This window comes from Rhineura floridana, chromosome 11 (genome assembly GCF_030035675.1).
Source record: "Rhineura floridana isolate rRhiFlo1 chromosome 11, rRhiFlo1.hap2, whole genome shotgun sequence".
Classification (NCBI taxonomy): Eukaryota; Metazoa; Chordata; class Lepidosauria; order Squamata; family Rhineuridae; genus Rhineura; species Rhineura floridana.
In genome coordinates this window covers 67,004,213-67,011,708 of record NC_084490.1, presented here as the reverse complement: position 1 = coordinate 67,011,708, position 7,496 = coordinate 67,004,213, and positions in this window count along the sequence as shown.

Below are 7,496 nucleotides of genomic sequence, written 5' to 3'. Positions count from 1 at the left end.
TTGCTGCCAAACTGGTATTCTTATTGAAATCAATGGAACCTCCTACTAAAATGTGGCCAGGTCAAAGTGTTACCATTAAAAGTGCTATGAAATCCTTAGGTTGTTGACCTTATGAAACAGGTCAATGATTGTTCCCTCTCTATGTATGGTGGAACTGATCCTGATAGTGCCATGATTGAAGGGGGTTAAAATCCAGGCCTCATTTCAGAACTATACAATGGTAGCTCTCATAAACCCTGTTCAGACATATGCAGACTTCAATAAGTAGTGTGAGGCCTACAGCTGGAAATGTAAATCTGCACTTTTAAGAGACATAATAAAATTGTTAAAAGCTTGCATGTAAGAGCAACTGCAAATAAATTATGCATGTAGTTGTACTTTGGGGGAACTTGGCTTACAGGACTGATTCTACCCCTACTGAGTTTATGAACACAGACTACAGAAGTATATCAAAAGAAACTAGATTACTATGTCTACCTGAAATACTGTCATTCTCAGGAAAGTGGAATTTCTTTAACTACTAATCAGTGGGTAGAAATTCCTGAAGCATCAATTTGCTATTTGAAGCTTCTGGAGCTTGTATCTAACCCCCTCCTTCTGGTACCACAGGTGCCCTTTAAGCCTTGAGCAGAAGGCTAAGCCTCACCTAGAAAACCTGGAAAGACTTTCTTTCTCAATTTACTATGAAAGAAAGAGAAACTCTTCTTCCTCTGTTTGTAAAACATATTAGCACAAGTGTCCTCAAGTATTGCTTTATTTACTTAGTTTTTAAGATTGTATGCTTCCTATTATACATATTCACAGAGGCTGAAGTCATCTACCAATGAACAATGGCGGTTGCACTTCGACTCCCAAGAGAGGCATATCTGATCCTGTTGATGCTCACTTTTCATTACATATTTCCTAGACATATCTTTTAGTAAGCCTTTAACTGTCACTACTGCTGCTTTTATAATTTTGTTGTAAATTTCTTTTAGATTGTTATCTTATTGTCACTTTAATAATTGTAATTTAGTACTAAATAAAAGGGGGGGGAAATGGGCTGCCTTCAAGTCGATCCCGACTTATGGTGACCCTATGAATAGGGTGCTCATGGTAAGCAGTATTCAGAGGGGGTTTACCATTGCCTCCCTCTGAGGCTAGTCCTCCCCAGATGGCTAGGGCCTGCTCAGCTTGCCACAGCTGCACAAGCCAGCCCCTTCCTTGTCCGCAACTGCCAGCTGGGAGGCAACTGGGCTATGCAGCTTGCCCACAGCTGCACAGGTGGCAGGGCACGTAACCCCTGAACCACTCACTGTGGGGGTGATCTTTAGCTGGCCCTTGACACCCAGGAGACACGAGCGGGAATTTGAACTCACAGACTCTGGACTCCCAGCCAGGCTCTCCTCACCACTGTGCTATACCAGCTGTTGTAGTACTAAATAAGTGATTTGTTATTTTTTTTATTTATTAAGACTGTTCATCAAACTTGTCAGGGCAGTGATGAATAAATATTGATTTCTTTTATAGAAACGCAGGCTAGAAATACTAGAAAATAAACATAAATTCAACATCAGAGGTGCTTGCAAAATAGGAGTTCTTTGCTTTTTAAGTCTGGAGGATCACACAGCCATGGGTATCAGTAAGTAGGGATAGATGAATCAGTTTACATGTAAACTTTTAAGCCTGTTCATTCTTTTTCCCATATTTATGTGCATTTTTTAAAAAAATCAGCATGAAAAGTAGATTTAAAATAGTAGTTAAGTTGTAAGATAGTCCAAGGACAATTTTTTTAAAAAAAATCCTAGTCTTGTTTTACAGGTAATACCCCTCAAAGCTGCCATCATGACTACTTTATGTGTATTCAAACTATTAATCATGAGATTCTTCAAAATAGGGTCACAAATTCCTCTAGGAGTGATGGGGCATGGTGATGTGTTGTCTTTCCCAGAGACATTGTATGGGGGGGAGTCATCACATCACTCCTTAGACATTTCCTACATCCTAACTTCTCCCAGCTGGCATATCTGGGATTTAGGATGGCACTTTAGTGTTTTATGATGTGTAAATATTTAATAGTAGTTGTATATGAACTGTATGTGACTGACAGTAATCAGTGATGTTATTTTTTTACTATCCAAGAACATTTGGATAGTTTCTTTTTGTATTTGAAATGCTCTTTAATAAAAGTGACCAACTAGTTTTAAAAGCCCCATGAAATGTCAGACTAGAGTACAAATAAAACCAACATACAGCCTGAAATCCTTTTTGTATATATTAATATACATTACTCGTCTTTTTATAGCACTTTTCAGTTTGCAGTCTTTGTTTTTGTAGTACTCATTTATCCACAGGATAAGCCTAGGAATCATTTTGAGCCAACTGTAATCCAAGTTTATTATACAGCTGTAATTAGCAGTCTCTGCTATTAGACACTCCTCAACAGAACCCTCTCATGAATCAGTTGTGCGCTGATTGCCTTCATGTGGAAGTAAAGAGGTATGGTAGACATTTTCCCAGAATGTGATTTTCTAATGTTTCTTTTCTCATATTGAACTTCTTGATATTGGTGAAGCAGAAAACAATAATAATAATAAACTTGGACCGTGAGGAGTTGCAGTCAGTAGTGGAGAGAGATGAAGAGGCCTTGATTATCCAGAAGCCTGCCAGGGAGGAAGACACCAGAAAGCTGGAAGTAAAGCCCTAAGAATTGAGGGAGGACAGGCTGGAAAATGAAGAGGAAGATGCCTTGGAAAAAAGTAAACTACAGGCTGGAGAAGAGCAGAGAGATTGGGGTGGCGAGTAGCAATACAAAGCAGGAATTCAAGAACCATACTGTCATACCCACTCATGTAGTAATCATACTCTCCTTGTACCCATCACATCACGCCACTCAATTTTCACTTCAGCAAAACACTCAAATATTCAACAATTAATAATAATCTACAAATCCAACAGATGAAAAGCAAAACCCCCAATAATTTCCTTCTCATCTCTCACCTGGGGGAATAGAAACACTCCCCTTCTCTTACGTAGAGATATTAACAGCTTGGAAAAGTTACTTTTTTTGAACTACAACTCCCATCAGCCTCAGCCAGCATGGCCACTGGATTGGGCTGATGGGAGTTGTAGTTCAAAAAAGTAACTTTTCCAAGCTCTTGATATTAAGTCTTTCTCCACCAGCCCTGTAGGGATTCAGCCACAGATTTGATACTCACAACTTTACAGGGAATATCACAATCATTCAAAAAACATATCTCCCTTAAAAGAACAATAATGTCCAAAACCCAACAAACTGAAAAAAGGACAACACACCATTTGCTAAACAACTTATTAGCTATCAGTTACAGTGAGAACAAATTATTTCATTCTCTTACTGACTTTCACTGATGCTGTTGTGAGCTAAACTGGCCATGTAGAATCATAGAATCATAGAGTTGGAAGGGGCCTTGTAGGCCATCGAGTCCAACCCCCTGCTCACAGCAGGAAATCCACAGCTAGAGCATCTCCCACAGATAGCTGTCCAGCCTCTGCTTGAAGACATCCAGTGAAGGGGATCCCACCACCTCCTAGGCAGTCGGTTCCATTGCCGAACCGCCCTTACTGTCAAGAAGTTCCTTCTAATATCCAATCTGAATCTACGCTTCTGCAACTTAAAACCATTAGACCTAGTCCCACCCTCTGGGGCAGCAGAGAACAAATCTGTACCCTCCTCTATGTGACAGCCCTTCAGGTACTTAAAGAGTGCAATCATATCACCCCTCAGCCTTCTCTTCACCAGACTGAACATGCCAAGTTCCTTCAACCTTTCCTCATAAGACTTGTTCTCCATACCGGCTATCATCCTCGTTGCCCTCTTCTGAACCCGCTCTAACTTGTCTATATCTTTCTTAAAATGAGGCGCCCAGAACTGAACGCAGTATTCCAGATGAGGCCTGACCAATGCAGAATATAGTGGGACTATTACTTCCCTCGACCTGGAAGCTATAGCTCTGTTTATGCAGCCCAAAACTGCATTTGCCTTTTTTGCCGCAGCATCACACTGCTGGGTCATGTTCAACTTGCGATCCACTACAATTCCAAGGTCCTTCTCACACGCGCTACTGCTAAGCCGGGTATTTCCCATCCTGTACCCGTGCATTTTGTTTTTGTGGCCTAAATGCAGAATCCTGCATTTGTCTTTATTGAATGTCATTTTATTAATTTCAGCCCAATTTTCTAGTCTATCCAGGTCCCTTTGGATTTTATTCCTGTCTTCCATTGTGTTAGCTATCCCTCCCAGTTTCGTATCATCCGCAAACTTCATAAGGTTTCCCTCCACCACATCATCTAAGTCATTGATATTGCTATGTTTTGAGTTGAGCGATGATGATCCTTTTGTTTGCTATCAACAACTGCAGGTGTTCTGAAATTGTAGAAAGAAAATTACATGGCTTAGTGATGATCCACTGGCCAAGAGCCCTTGGGCTCACACCTCTATTCCAGCTGGTCCCAGATAAGTACCTCAAGGGCGGGTGGAGCAGAAACAAACTCAGTTGTACGTGTCAGTCCCCAACCCTCTCCATCAAAAGGTAAGCCGTCATCAGGATTGGCATGGTTCATTATGCATAGGGATTTGCACAATTTGAGGGCTTATTTATGTTTGCCTACAATGGTATTGGAACTGCTTCCCTGTGGTGCAATCCCACACTGCTCCAGGAGCATGTTTATGAAGGAACATGATGTAGGACCTTCCCATGGAAACACTGTTTTCCTTTCCAGCTAATTGCGGAATGGTATGGGATCACATCACAGACAGGTAGTTCGGTGGCACTTGAAAGAACTATCTTTCTATCAAGGAATGGCCGGTCTTTATAATGGGCGGAGTTTTTCTCATTGCAAATTGGAGAAGAGAGGAGGGAAGAATGAGAGAACAGTGGCTTATAAACTATGTGTGTTAAGCTCTTTTTTTGGAAAGAGCTAAGTCAGAGCATTGGTGCAAGCTACAGGCTGGGAGAAGGCCTTTTCTGTGGTGGCATCCTGACCTTGGAGTGCCCTCCCTATGAAGGCACACCTGACTTTGACATAAGTGCTTTGGCACGAGATCTATACCTTTCTATTTGCCCAGGTATTTTAGATTGCTTTGGGGAACTGTGTTTTATTCTATGTTTTAACTCTTGTGTTTTTTACTTTGACTTACACTTTGTTATGTTTGTTGATTGGTCTTAAATTGTATTTCTATGTCATGTGAATTTTATTCACTTTTTTGTACAATGCCCTGGAATCTTTTGATGGAGGGCAGTTAAGAAATATTTTAAATACATAAAAATAAACTACCTGATAAAAAAATCTGTATTAATTTTGTATGTGCTGCATTTTGACATAACTTCACAGTTTCAGTAGCTTGAGAATTCATACATTATATGTTTGCTATCATCTATACATTTGACAGAGAGCTGCAGCAATCTGACAAGTATATCTGTTTTATGCATTTAAAACAAAACCTCCTCATAGCATTTATATTTTGAAATGGAAATGGACTGCCTTCAAGTCGATCCTGACTTATGGCTACCCTACGAATAGGGTGTTCATGGTAAGCGGTATTCAGTCGGGGTTTACCATTGCCTCCCTCTGAGGCTAGTCCTCCCCAGCTGGCTAGGGCCTGCTCAGCTTGCCACAGCTGCACAAGCCAGCCCCTTCCTTGTCTGCAACTGCCAGCTGGGGGGCAACTGGACTCTTTGGGACTATGCAGCTTGCCCACGGCTGCACAGGCGGCAGGGCAAATAACCCCTGAGCCACTCACTGTGGGGGTGATCTTTAGCTGGCCCTTTACACCCAGGAGAACCAGGAGTGAATCTGTCAAGAAGAATGGGCCAAAATCCCTCCAACACTGTGTGCAAAGCTGGTACATGTTTCATTTTTTTATGTTACAAACTTTTCCCAGCATAAAACCAATGACACCTTACAATAATTGATTTTGAGTTTCAGTGTTTCAAAATAAAAAAATATCATACAGAACAAAATTACAATGTACCATTTGTAATTCAGTAATATGAGAGCATTGGATTACTTTTGCAAGGCACTGTATTTAAAATAGCACTGAAAGAGGACCGTTTCCTACAGGGCAAGGAACCTGAAATTAAGAACATAAGAACATAAGAAGAGCCTGCTGGATCAGGCCCGTGGCCCATCTAGTCCAGCATCCTGTTCTCACAGTGGCCAACCAGGTGCCTGGGGGAAGCCCGCAAGCAGGACCCGAGTGCAAGAACACTCTCCCCTCCTGAGGCTTCCGGCAACTGGTTTTCAGAAGCATGCTGCCTCTGACTAGGGTGGCAGAGCACAGCCATCATGGCTAGTAGCCATTGATAGCCCTGTCCTCCATGAAATTCAAGTCACTAAATAGTGACCCAGACAGTTCTTTAAATTGCTTCCAGAAAACGCTCAAGACTATTATAGTTTTCAAGTGGGGTGGCGTGGGGTTGGGGGCTATAGCTGCAGGAAGCTAGTGCCAAGACAGGAGTACTGATTAAAATTGTTCGAGGCAGCCTGGTCTGCAACAGCTGTAGTTTCCAAGCAATTTTCAAAAACGGAAAGTGACAAAATAGGTAATGTCCCCTGCCCCCACAAAGCTTAAAATATATTGGTTTTTCTATTGAAACACTTGTATAATCTAGGGAACTAGCAATTGAATTTGTGCTGTTGATAAAACAATGGCCAAATTATAGTATGATAAAATCATATTGACTTGTAACAGATTTTTATAAACATGGGTTTCCCACAGTAGTATTTTTTAGCATAATTGTTGAAATAACTTCTTTATCATGGAGCATGTAAGAATTTTTGTTAAGCAAACTCAGAATAGTATGCAAAGTTTAACCAAAAAAGAAAGTGGTTTATTGCTTTCTTTGGAAATACATGTAGAGTCATGGGAGTGATTTTAAAAGGTATTTCCCTTCTTTTGTTTAGACCTGCTTTATCATCTTTAATAAATTATAGAGTAACAATTATCTGAATTAACTGAAATCGTGAAAAATTGTTCCAGAAAACATGATTTGGTGGAAAGGAAAAAAATCAGAAAAACATTTCACAGGAGCCCTATCAACTGAAGGAAGAGGTTTCATGATTGAAAATCCATTAAGGTTGCAATTCTATGCACAATTTGTTGTTGTTATGTGCCTTCAAGTCGATTATGACTTATGGCAACCCTATGAATCAGTGACCTCCAGTAGCACCTGTCAAGGAAAGGCTGTACACTTCTACACCTGTAATAGAGGGTACCTGTTACGAACCCACTTAGTGATCTTTCAGGAAGCACTCCAGCTTTTGTTAAGATGTGGATACCTCCAGATTGCTTAACACACTTTGTAACTGCCTTGAAATACACACCAAGTATGTGAAATCCACCAGGTTTTATGAACAACCTTTTAAATTTGGGACTTCTGTCTGCTTGTAGTGCAAGTTTTGCAATGGCCAAATCATATGTTACAGTTATGTGCTTCTGCTGACACTCCTCTGGTATTTTTGAAGGATCTTTTCAT